This window comes from Lycium ferocissimum, chromosome 11 (assembly GCF_029784015.1).
Source record: "Lycium ferocissimum isolate CSIRO_LF1 chromosome 11, AGI_CSIRO_Lferr_CH_V1, whole genome shotgun sequence".
NCBI classification, from domain to species: domain Eukaryota; kingdom Viridiplantae; phylum Streptophyta; class Magnoliopsida; order Solanales; family Solanaceae; genus Lycium; species Lycium ferocissimum.
Genome location: NC_081352.1, coordinates 56621037 through 56634714, shown reverse-complemented (window position 1 = coordinate 56634714; position 13678 = coordinate 56621037). Strand labels below are relative to the sequence as shown.

Genomic DNA, 13678 nt, shown 5'->3' with positions numbered 1-13678 from the left:
TGTTGAAATTGTGTGAGTATTACAAAATATAACCCTCTACAAAATCATTAACAAGAAAATTATTTCTTGTCTCAGTATAATATGTTGGAATTTTATTTAAATACCAAAAGTATATTTATAAAAGAGTTTTACTTGAGAATGTGTCTTTTTATGAAAGAAATTGTCCTTGCAAACTTACAGAAGCAATATTAATAATTTTTAGAGAAGTTTCTTGCCTTTTCGAACAGTAATTTTAGCGTTACTTTTTCTTCCTTCCAAAAACTCTTTTTCTTCTACAAAAATTCTGCACTTGAAAATAGAAAAGTTGTTGCTTTTTTAAGATGAATTTTTCCGTTGTTTGCTTAGGGTAGATTTCCGAAAGACTTGTCATATCCACTAAAGCTATTTGCACATAATCTCATTGCAGAGGGAGAAAATATCGCTTTTAGGGAAGCATTTCGTATGTGTTTCAAGACTTAATAATTTCGTGTTCTTCGTTCGTAATTTATTGTCCTGGCCCATACCAAAATACGCTTTTAGGCTTATGCACACCACTTAAGAAAGTGCTCACTCCTAGAAAATTAGGAGTGTTTTTACTAACTTACCCCTAATTAAATGCCTAGAAAATAAAAGCTTAATCATACTTGATTATGTAAATAAGGGTCATTTTGGAAGAAGAAAATCAATTTATTCTTAAAATTCTAAAGCACCACTTATTTTGAAACAAAATGAAAAGCCTAAAAAGTCACTTATTATGGAATGGAGGGAGTATTACAAAACTGTGTAGTAGTGTTAGATACCAATTTTTCACCAAGTCTGGAGATTTGTAAAAGAATTTTAGAACATGTGTTTGTGTAAAACCTCATCATGTTTATACCTGCTACTATCACACAGATTTGGCGACGTTTCACCTTTTTATTGTAATTCCGGGATATGCAATTGTTTATTTTACTTAAGCTAATACGTGCATGACTTAGTGGGTCGTGATACAAACGATGTTGTGATGGTGATATTGGTTTTGTTGTGGAGTCCAACGTTAATTTATTGCGCAAATCTAGTTGTCCAAGGATTACCATGCTCCCCGATGTCCCCTCTTCAAGATATCCATACATGACAAGTGCCATCTGAAATATGTTGGGCCAGCTGTTAAAATGAGGGTACGGATGATATCGAATCTAGGCTATGTTACTCGGACTCTTCAAAAATGGACATGGGGTGCGTGTCAGATCCTCCAAAAGTGATGCATTTTTGAAGGATCCGACGCGGGTACGGCGTCATTTTTGAAGAGTCCGAGTAACATAAAATCTAGGTGCTACTGGTGGGTGAAAGGAAGATGAGGACTATAAATAGCGGAGTATGTAGAGTTATTAGGTCATGCTATGAAGTTGAGTTATTTTCTTTGTTTAGTTTTATGGAATCTCCCTTTCTATTTTCCTCTTGTTAAGCTTCTACTGGTTGCCTAATGTTAATGGAAGCATTAGTTTCAACTGGTTTGTAACTCCAAATCTCAGGAATACAAGCTTGATTTTTATTTTACTTTGTTATTATTACAGAATAAATGCATAATGATCTTGCAAAGACTGTATATTCAAACTTATGTTTTTGAATTTAACAAATCAAGTTAGCAATTCTTACTGGTATATATTCAATTGAAGCAAGTACGGGTATCAATTATTGACCTAGAAAAACAAAGACAGACAAAAGAAAATAAGAATTTTTCCAACATGAAGTGATAATTAAAGTTTGTGGTTTTCATGAATTAAAGGGATGATGCTAACATAAGAAAGAAGCTCACACGCCACATCTTTTGCTTGCACTTCAACAATGACTTTTAAAAAAAAGAATTCCAATGTAGCATTAAATTTATGACGTCTTCCTTTTTGCACCAATTAAGGTGTAACCTTTTTGTTTTTGGAGCGCAACTTTTTAATTACATATATATACGTAGGATGTAGTAATTAAGAAAGAGTATGAACAAATCAGATAACAATCCTTTAATTGAAAAATAGGATAAATACCCAAAACCTTCCAGATATATAGTGAATGGAAACCCTTAGCTGTAATTAACAAGGATGACATGCATATATATACTACAGAGAACACACCTTTCTCTTAATTGAATAGCATAAGGACAATATGGAAATTAAAACACAAACATTTAATTCCTAGCAAACATAAATAGTAGGATTCTTGAAATTAAACGTACATAAACATGACAATTAATTAGGAGCTAGCATAAGAGGCCATCACTAACGCCGGTTAACATTTTGATACTTGTCTTGAAGACGATAAAACTTGTCACTGTAGGTTCTGTCTTTCGAATTCGGCGTCACCACCACTTTGCCAGTCCATTCGGTTTTTGTTGGAGGAATCTCTCCAACCCTCTCAGGCCATCCATGGAATGAATTTCTATTTTTGCTGGAGGAGGTTCTTCCATTTTATTCTTCCTTGCCTTGCGGAGGCTTCCGAGGTTGTTACTGCCTTGCTCAAGCTCGTTTTCGTCAGCCATAAATTCGAGGAGGACTGAGCGGCTGTACTCCTTTTTCTGCAAATAATAGTGAGTTAGTAATTTAATTACATGAATGCATGGGATAATATATAATTAGTGTGTCTCATTCATTCGGTTAACTAATAATTAAGTTACTCCCGAAAAGAGAAACTATTGTTATTTACTGGATCAACTCCAAGTTCCTCAGCAACCTCTTTTCCTTTTGATCTCCTGCTGCCTTCGCCACTTGATGACATTATGTTATATTATTCTTAATTAACAATTAAAAGCTTTTGTTCCTGATGCAGAGATGGAAGAAGCGATCGGAGGGTTTAAATGGAGAGGGAGTGCAACAAGCTAGCTGGCTAAGAGAAGGGGAGGGATATTCCAAATCATCAAAAGAATACATAGCACGTGATTCATTGATTGATATGATGAACAAATTCAGAGGCCTTATGCAGTGCTCATTTCCAAAGCACTATCCCATACTGCAATATAGTGTTTTGGTGAGGAGGTAAAGGGACCATGTTTGCCCAAATATAGTATTATGAGTTTTGATATTAACTAAGATTTTATTAATGTATGTATGATTGTTTGCACTTAATTAATTCAATGAGTTTAATTTACTGGGTTGATTAACTTCTATTTCCTCTATGCTTATTCGTAATAACTTTTTAAGTAATAATCAAGTCTGCCACTTAGCCTTAAATTATTACTCCCTTTTTACTTGTCACGTTTCGCTTCTCGAGAGTTAATTTGACTAATCTTGGAGCTAAATTATATTTTATTAATTCAATATCTTAAATCTAAAATTTAGATATTCGGATACTAAACGAAAATAATATAAGTTGCATTTCTTCTCGTATTAGTATGATGAAAAAATATATTTTAAAATGTTGGTCAAAGTTTATGCAGTTTGACTCTCGAGAAGCGAAACGTAACAAGTAAAAAATGGACGGAGGGGGAACTTAAGTTAGGTCTTAAAGGATGTCTAACCCCTTCTCTCATAACTAAAATTAAACCCTAACCCAAAATCTCTCAAATTAATAGACTGTTTGACCAAGCTTTTGAAGGTCAAAAGTGCTTTTTTTCTTTTCTTCAAAAAGTGCTTATTTTGAAAAAAAAAAAAAAAAAAAAAGATGTTTGGCTAATGTTAATGGAAGAATTAGGTTCAGCTGGCACGTAACTCCACTTCTCAGAAATACAAGCTTGATTGTTATATTACTTTGTTACAAAATAAATGCATAGTGATCTTGCAAAGGCAGTGAATTCAAACTATTATGTTTGCGAATTTAACAAATCAAGTTAGCAATTCTTAATGGTATTCAATTGAAGCAAGTGCGGGTATCAATTACTGACCTAGAAAAACAAAGACAGACAAAAGAAAACAAGAATTCTTCCAACATGAAGTGATAATTTAAGTTTGTGATTTTCATGAATTGAAGGGATGATGCTAACATTAGAAAGAAGCTCACACGCCACATTGCTATACAGTATGCACTTCGACGATGACTTAAAAATATTCCCAATGTAGCATTAACACAACTAGAAAACAAGGAATTAGCGACACACAAAATTTATTTGCTAAACAAAGAAAATTCCATGCTAATCTCATTTAGCTACGGATTAGCAACAAATCATAAGAAAATCTAATTAGCGAGAAGCTATATATTTAGTGACAGATTAGCTAGGGATTACAGACAAATTCCGTAGCTAATTCCATGTTCTCTTGTAGTGTAAGTTTACGGCGTCATCCTTCTTGACCAGTTAAGATGACTTAAAAAGAATCCCAATGTAACATTTCAATTACATATATACGTAGGATGCTTAGATTAAGAAAGAGCATAAACAAATCAAATAACAATCCTTTAATTGAAAAATAGGATAAAGACCCAAAACCTTCCAGATTAGTAGTAGTGAATGGAAATTATTAGTTGTAAATAACAAGGATGTGCATGAGTGTCACGACCCAGATTCAGATCATGCGGGCACCAATCTTATCCACCCGATAGGCGAACCCTTCACCATCAACACGCCATAAATACATCCCACAAGATAAATTAGTAAGTAAATACTTGACGATAAGAGATAAATATAAACGACACTCTATTTATTAAATAGAAATTCCCAAAACCGGGTTTAGACTCGTACAAGAGCTTTTACATTACAAGAAAATGAACTACAAATGAAATAATACAGCTTCTGTTTTTGAGTAAGAATATACAGGAAGCTTTAGGATGACATCCGCTAACTCCGGCTAACGAAACCTCGAACAATAACCTTACTGTGGATGTAGAGGAAGCAAAGAGAGTTGAAGCAGAGGAGATGAGTAAGTCAAAGGAGGATCTAGACAATAATAATGATATTCAAGGTGTTACAAGTGTAGTTGTCAATGTGGAAGTTTCATCTGAAAAGTCTAGGAAATTAATGGAAGGTGAAGAAACAAATAGAAGCAGTTCAAAGAAGAGTAATGAAGCATTGATGGAAAAGGGGAACATGATAAATGGAAAGAGGATAGTACATAAGACGGTGCAGTGGGATCAATTAAGCAGATTGGAGAGCACTCTTCAGATAATATATCAAAGGAGCATCTTAGTACAGGAGGAACCAGGTAGATTAGATCAGGAGCTATTGCAAACTCCAAGGGCTACAAGAGCTAGTTCTCCCAAAGAACTTCTGAATAGGAATGATGAACTTGAGGAAGATTTGTTTGATGTACAGATTGCGCATGTATCAAGGGAGGCCGATCTTTCTCCTAGACAGACAAGACAGATGAGAAATAATACTAAAACAAAAGGGGCAAAAAGGAACCTCTTCCTCCAGTCAAACTTTTACCAAAGAGGCAAGTAGCCTCCAAACTCCTTCAATCATGATGAATAAGCTATTATTGTGGAATATTAGATCAGTTAACACTCAATAGGCTTTTGAGAGGTTCATTAATCTGAATAGAAGGAACAAATACTGTATAATTGGACTGATGGAACCTTTTGAAAACTCATCAGAACTAGAAAATTACAGAAGAAGGTTGGGTATGGAGTCAGCCTTTGTGAATATCTCTAGCAAGATTGGGATTTTCCTTTTTGAAGATATTCAAGGCTCAATAGATATTGATAGTGAACAACATATGACTTTGAACCTAGTTCATCAAGTTATAAGCTGTCAATTGATCATTACTGTGGTATATGCCTCATGTGATGCTGTTGAAAGAAGGATCTTATGGGATTCTACTAATCATGTTACAAATCTGTTTGATTTGCCTTGGTTATTAGGTGGAGACTTTAATGTTATTACTTCTGAAGGGGAAAAGTTAGGAGGATTGCCTGTTTTGTATAATGAAGTAGCTGATTTTAATCACTGTCTTAGTAGCTGTGGATTGCATGATCTTGGATATATTGGAAGCACATATACATGGTGGAATGGAAGAGCTAAAGAAGCATACATGTTTAAGAGATTAGATAGGATGGTTGGGAATGATAGACTCCTAGATTTGTTGCCCACTTTGAAGGTGTCTCACCTTATTAAAAAGGGATCTTATCATTCCCCTTTGGAACTAGAGTGCCACACAGATACTGAAATAATCATGATGCCTTTTAAGTTTTTAAACTTTTGGATGCAGCATGAGAGTTTTCAAGAAGTTATCAAACAAGACTAGTGTGTAGATTTTGAAGGAAATCCTTTTGTGAATTCCATTAGAAGCTCAAAAATTTGGAGAATGCACTTAGAGATTGGAGCAAAAGTACATATGGGAATATCTTTCAGCAGATAGCATCACTTGAAAAATTTATCCATGCACATGAAGAACAGTTTGAAGCTTCTCCTACTGTACGGAATAGAAAAAGACCGCAAAGGGTGCAGGCTGATCATGACCTTAGTAGATAACTGTACTTAGAGGAACAATGTTGGAGACAAAAATTAGGTATGGCTTGGTATAAGGATGGTGACAGGTATTCTAATTTCTTCCATGCTTATTTAAAAGGTAGAAGAAAGAAGCTCAAAGTGGATAACATTCAAGATGATGAAGGCAATTCGTTGTCTACTTAGGAGGAAATTTCCCAAGAAGCAATCAGATTCTATCAGAGATTGTTTAAGGAGGATAGGATTCCTGCTCTAGTTACAGCAGAGCCGAATCAGCAGATTAAAGATTTACCAAATGAAGGTGAAGTCAAGTAAGCAGTGTTTGCATTAAATGGTGAAAGTGCTTGTGGACCTGATGGATTCATAGGTCTATTCTTTCAATCCTGATGGGAGCTTATCAAATTGGATGTGGTTGATATGGTGAAGGCCTTCTTTGTAGGTTATAAACTTCTAAGATTTATAACTTATACAAATCTGGTGCTTATTCCAAAAAAAGGAGTAGGTTCAAACTTTCTCTCACATGAGACCAATAAGTCTCAGCATGTTCCTATGTATTCCATGGTTCCTGTTTCAGATGTTATTTGTGTTGATAATTCTGAGAAGACAACGGAGCACGCAATTTTCTTGGCCTATGGTAAGTGCACATGATTCTTAATATGAAATGTGTCTTTGATTTTCTAACAGAAGTAGAGACAAATGAGTAATGGGGGTCACTGGTAAGGTAAGTTGACTACTCGAAAGTTCTTACAACAATTTATTTATCAATACTTTTCTTATCTTTCATGTTTAATGTCTTATTGGCAGGGGCGGATCCACCCTAAAGGGTGGGGTGGTATGGCACCCCCTAGGTTAATAATTTTTTTATATATTTATGTTGTAATTTGTTTAAATTAGGTTAAATATTTGATCCTGCTATCCCCAGTCTTAACTTAGACAAAGGTGTCACCGCTGGTAGACACAAGTTTGAATCTAGAACATTTTCCGACTTCCGTTTTTCTTTGTGCTTTTTACTTCCTTTTTACCAAAAGAATTCCCTTTTCGGCTCTCCCAATTTTCTATTTATCTTTTTATTATTTGTATTGTCTTTCCTCTTTTCTATTACTCCCTCTGTTTCAATTTATGTGAACCTATTTCTTTTTTAGTCCGTGCCAAAATGAATGACTTCTTTCCTAATTTGGAAAAAAATTCACTTTATGAAATGATTTACAGCCACACAAATATTCAAGACTTATTTTGAACCACAAGTTTCAAAAGTCTTCCTGCTTTCTTAAATGTCGTGCCCAGTCAAATGGGTTCACATAAATTGAAACGGAGGGAGTATTTTATTTGTGATCTCTCTAGCGAGAACACACAAATAGAAACTTTAAAATCCTTAAATTAAGCATGTCTCTTAATTTCAAATATGTGAGTATTTTAATTGAAAAACTTGGGTCTCAATGGAAATTTTGGATTGCGATCAAAATTCTTTTTTTTTTATATATAATTTCTTTTGTTTATTACTCCCTCCGTCCATGTTTACTTGTCTATATTTGACTTGGGACACTCTTAATAAGCAACAAAACAAAAAATGAGAAATGAATTGGAGTACTTAATAATAAGGGTAAAATAGGTATAAAAATGGTAAATTATGTCTTGGTTTTTCAAACTATATAACTTACAAGTAAAAGTGGACATATATTTTTAGTATAATTGACAAATAAAAATGGACGGAGGGAGTGTATTATAAAAATTTATGCTATTCTATAATTGTTAAATCACTTTACTAGTTAAATTGTGATGGAAATTTCGTAAGCACTGCTTAGAAAAAACATGAAATTTATGATTTATTTTTTAGAACATGTAGTTTATCTAATTATACATTTACTTATGGGGTGTATTTACCTATTGAAGAGTTTTTCTATTATTTTTCTTATTTTGATTGGTGTAATTCCCTTATTGAAGATGTTATTTTACTTGTGCAAATTCATTTTTTAATATACATAAGATATGCAGGTCCCTTGATGAAAATGTTGATTTTACTTTTGTTGTTACTGGGTGTGATTTCTTGTTTAAGATGATTATGTTCGTTTCTTGATTTTTGAGATGTAATTTCATATTTGCAAATAAAAAAAAAGCCTATTAAGTTGACCCAAATAAACTAAAAAGAGATGAACCCGACCCAAATATACGTTCCTAACAAGATGTACATTGAAGAAAATTGTGGCACCCGCTACCTTCAAATCCTAGATCCGCCTCTGCTTATTGGTCTTCTTATATTTTCTGCTTATTGGTCTTCTTATATTTTAGTGAGCAGAATCCTATGGTAGAGCATGAGAATGTCCTGTGGCTGATGCGTGATGGCAGTTAAGCCAAGATAATTATAGCTTTTGCACAGATAAATTAACACATTTTCCCTATTAATTTGTTTTGGGATGACGATTTTACTAATATGATTACAACAACAATATATCTAGTGAAATCCCACAATACGTTTTTCTAATTTCATGTATATATACATAATTATGGTAATGGCACCTATCTTGAACCAAGAAAAAACCGTCCATTCTTTTCATTTAACTCATCTTTAAAATCCGAAAAATCTGTATCAAGCAAATAGCTGGAGTATTTGTATCCAAAAGTGTGTCCTGATTCTTTTCCTAGCTCTTCCCTACCTAAAGTTTATTTCTAATATTTAAGAACGCATGCAATTTTATTTTAACAAAATGGGATTGCTATTTTAGAATTGATTATTGTAAAGATTTAATAAAACTAATTTGCGTAATAAATGGTAAAAAAGAAGCCATTTTCTTTTTTCTCCTCCTCCTCCTACCCCCGCCAATTAATGTGTTGTCATGTAGTTTCAAAGTGGTACTTGGAAAGACTAATCTGAGAAATTTAATTAATTTTTAATTTTGTTAGTTCCTTTTCCATTCCTTGACTTTTTGTTTTATTTAATATATTATATATAGAATTTGACAGTTCGTTGCTTAGATAATTGTTTGATATGAATCATATGATAATTAAGTAATTACATACTTACGAGTCTGCAATCATTATTTTTTCTTTTCCACATGCATATTTCTCTATAGATTTGCCTTTTTATTATGTACATATTGACTAAATATATTTGTTCTTTTATAGCATTTTTGGGTATATCAAAGAATGTTTCAATTTATAAGGAGTCCCATTATATACATGTTTGAACTAATTTTATATTTTATACGCACGAAACGCCGGTTTATTCACTAATTTTATGAAAAATTTGTCAATGCAAAAATCGAATTCCTTTCCTGATGGAATTCACAAACTATCGAGCGGCACGTACAAGTCCTACGTGCTTTGCTTCTCATTTAATTCCAACCCTTAATCCAATACTAAATTTGATTCTTATAAGTCCCTTTTCAAGGATATATATATATATATATATATATGAAATGTAAGCAACAAGGATAATATGGAGGACTTGAAGTAAAGCATCTAGACTATATGCTTTATTTCAAGTCCTCCATGTAATCCTTGTTGCTTGCATTTCATATATATCTATATATGAAACGGCATAATTATAATTAAGTTGCGTCTAGACGAATGATATTGATGGTTGGGGTTGGGGTTGGGGTTGAGGTTCATGCACTTCCTTGTTAATCACAGCTAATAGTTTCCATTCACTACTATTAATCTGGAAGGTTTGGATCTTTGTCCTATTTTTCAATTAAAGGATTGTTATTTGATTTGTTCATACTCTTTCTTAATTTAAGCATCCTACGTATATATGTTACATTGGGATTCTTTTTTTAAGTCATCTTAATTGGTTCAAGAAGGATGATGTCATCAACTTAATGATACATGGGGATTCTTTTCAAGTCATTGTCGAAGTCCCTTCAATTCATGAAAACCACAAACTTAAATTATCACTTCATGTTGGAAGAATTCTTGTTTTCTTTTGTCTGTCTTTGTTTTTCTAGGTCAATAATTGATACCCGTACTTGCTTCAATTGAATATCATTAAGAATAGCTAACTTGATTTGTTAAATTTACGAACATAATTGTGAATTCACTGCCTTAGTAAGATCATTATGCATTTATTTTGTAACAAAGAAATATAACAATCAAGCTTGTATTTGTGAGAAGTGGAGTTACATGCCAGTTGAACCTAATCCTTCCATTAACATTAGGCCAAACACCTTACTTTTTTTAAAATCAGCATTTTTTTAAAAAAATAAGCACTTTTAACCTCTCAGAAGCTTGGTCAAACAGGCTATTAATTTGAGAGATTTTGGGTTAGGGTTTAATTTTAGTTATTGGTGAAGGGGTTAGACATCCTTTAAGACCTAACTTAAGTTACTCCCCCCGTTCATTTTTACTTGTCACGTTTCGCTTCTTGAGAGTCAAACTACATAAACTTTGATCAACATTTTGTAATATATTTTTTCATCATACTAATATGAGAAGAAATGCAACTTATAATTTTCCGTATAGTATCCGAACATCTAAATTTTAGATTTAAGATATTGAATTAATAAAATTTAATTTAGCTTCAAAGATTAGTCAAATTCACTCTCGAGAAGCGAAACTTGACAAGTGAAAAGGGAGTCATAATTTAAGGCTAAGTGGTTGACTTGATAATTACTTAAAAAGTTAGAAGTTAATCAAAACGGTAAACTAAACTCATTGAATTAATTAAGTGCAAAAAATCATACATACATTAATCTTAATTAACACCAAAACTCAGAATACTACATTTGGGCAAACATTGGTCCCTTTACCCCCTCCCCAAAACACTATATTGCAGTATGGGATAGTTCTTTGGAAATGAGCACTGCGTAAGGCCTCTGAATTTGTTCATCATATCAATCAATGAATCACGTGCTATGTATTCTTTTGATGATTTGGAATACCCCTCCCCTTCTCTTAGCTAGCTAGCTTGTTGCATTCCCTCTCTATTTAAACCCTCCGATCTCTTCTTCCATCTCTACAATGAGAACAAAAAACTTTAGTTGTTAATTAAGAATAATATAACATAATGTCATCAAGTGGCGAAGGCAGCAGGAGATCAAAAGGAAAAGAAGTTGCTGAGGAACTTGGAGTTGATCCGGTAAATAACAATATTTTCTCTTTCGGCGGTAACTTAATTATTAGTTAACCCAGTGAATGAGACACACTAATTATATATTGTCCCATGCATGCATATAATAGAATTACTAACTCACTATTATTTGCAGAAAAAGGAGTACAGCCGCACAGTCCTCCTCGAATTTATGGCCGAAGAAAACGAGCTTGAGCAAGGCAGGAACAAGCTCGGAAGCCTCCGCGAGACAGCGAAGAATAAAATGGAAGAACCTCCTCCAGCAAAAATAGAAATTCATTCCATGGATGGCCTGAGAGGGTTGGAGAGATTCCTCCAAAAAAACCCAGAATGGACTGGCAAAGTGGTGGTGACGCCGAATTCGAAAGACAGAACCTACAGTGACAAGTTTTATCGTCTTCAAGACAAGTATCAAAATGTTAAATGGCGTTAGTGATGGCCTCTTATGCTAGCTCCTAATTAATTGTCATGTTTATGTATGTTTAATTTCAAGAATCCTACTATTTATGTTTCCTAGGAATTAAATGTTTGTGTTTTAATTTCCATATTGTCCTTATGCCATTCAATTAAGAAAAAGTTGTGTTCTCTGTAGTATATATATCATGTCATCCTTGTTAATTAAAGCTAATGGTTTCCATTCACTACTAATCTGGAAGGTTTTGGGTATTTTATCCTATTTTTCAATTAAAGGATTGTAATCTGATTTGTTCATGCTCTTTCTTAATTAATACATCCTACGTATATATATGTAATTAAAATGTTGCGTTCCAAAAACAAAAAGGTTACACCTTAATTGGTGCAAAAAGGAAGACGTCATAAATTTAATGCTAGATTGGAATTCTTTTTTTGAAGTCATTGTTGAACTGCAAGTAAAAGATGTGGCGTGTGAGCTTCTTTCTTATGTTAGCATCATCCCTTTAATTCATGAAAACCACAAACTTTAATTATCACTTCATGTTGGAAAAATTCTTCTTTTCTTTTGTCTGTCTTCGTTTTTCTAGGTCAATAATTGATACCCCTACTTGCTTCAATTGAATATATACCAGTAAGAATTGCTAACTTGATTTGTTAAATTCACAAACATAATAGTTTGAATATATATCTTTGCAAGATCATTATGCATTTATTTTGTAATAATAACAAAGAAATATAACAATCAAGCTTGTATTCCTGAGAATTGGAGTTACAAACCAGTTGAAACTAATGCTTCCATTCACATTAGGCAACCAGCATAAGTTTAAGAAGAGGAAAATATAAAGGGAGATTCCAAAAAACTAAACAAAGAAAATAATTCAAGTTCATAGCATGACCTAATAGCTCTACACACTCTGCTCTTTAGGCTGCCCTGCTATTCATAGTCCTCATCTTCCTTTCACCCACCAGCAGATTTTCTCAACCTAGATTCAATGTCATCCGTACCCTCATTTTAACAGCTGGCCCAACATATTTCAGATGGCACTTGTCATGTATGGATATCTTGAAGAGGGGAAATCGGGGAGCATGGTAATCCTTGGACAACTAGATTTGCGCAATAAATTAACGTTGGACTCCACAACAAAACCAATATTGCCATCACAACCTCGTTTGTGTCACGGCCTACTAAGTCATGCACGTATCAGCTTAAGTAAAATAAACAATTGCATATCCCGGACTTACAATAAAAAAGTGAAACGTCGCCAAATCTGTGTGATAGTATCGGGTACAAACATGATGAGGTTTTACACAAACATATATTCTAAAATTCTTGTACAAACCTCAAGACATGGTGAAAAATTGGTATCTAGCACCACAAAGTTTGGTAGTACTATTTATATTGGATAAGGTTCTTTCCAAACCTCAGAAAATGCTATAGAGCTGTTGACTGGAGTCAAACACACATAGACTTGCATTTTCTGCACATTAGAGCTCTTAAAATCAAAGAAAGGAACTTGATTCACACAAAGCAAAACCCAAGCTTGTAAAGGAATGAGGATTAAATTTGTTCACTGAATTCTGAATGTTTAAGAAGTGGAAATCCAAAAGAACTGACTCTTATACATTTTTATAAATGAAAAAGAGAAAAAGAACAAGTTCTCATTAGCCTTGCCATTTCGAGCACCTTGTGGTCTTACATTTCACCATCCAGAAATTACCACTAAGAACAAACCATTAAGACCAACGTATTTGCTTACATCAGCATTCATTTTATGCATTAATGTAACCGCTTACCACTAATAGTATGCATGGAAGCTGACTTTTTGTCTTTCAAAACATTTTACGTATCAAAGAGACTAACTTATAGAGAAAAAACTCAC

The 13678-nt window shown here is 33.5% G+C and overlaps 1 long non-coding RNA gene across 1 annotated transcript in view; it reads left to right on the top strand.

Moving 5' to 3' along the window:
* The window catches only part of LOC132037491 (uncharacterized), a 28286-nt gene extending 25204 nt beyond the window's left edge, over positions 1-3082 (top strand). The window contains exons 2-3 of the long non-coding RNA XR_009409902.1: positions 2265-2544; positions 2785-3082. This is a non-coding gene — a long non-coding RNA (uncharacterized LOC132037491). The remainder of the gene's footprint in view (positions 1-2264; positions 2545-2784) is intronic.
* Positions 3083-13678: the final 10596 nt, after the last annotated feature.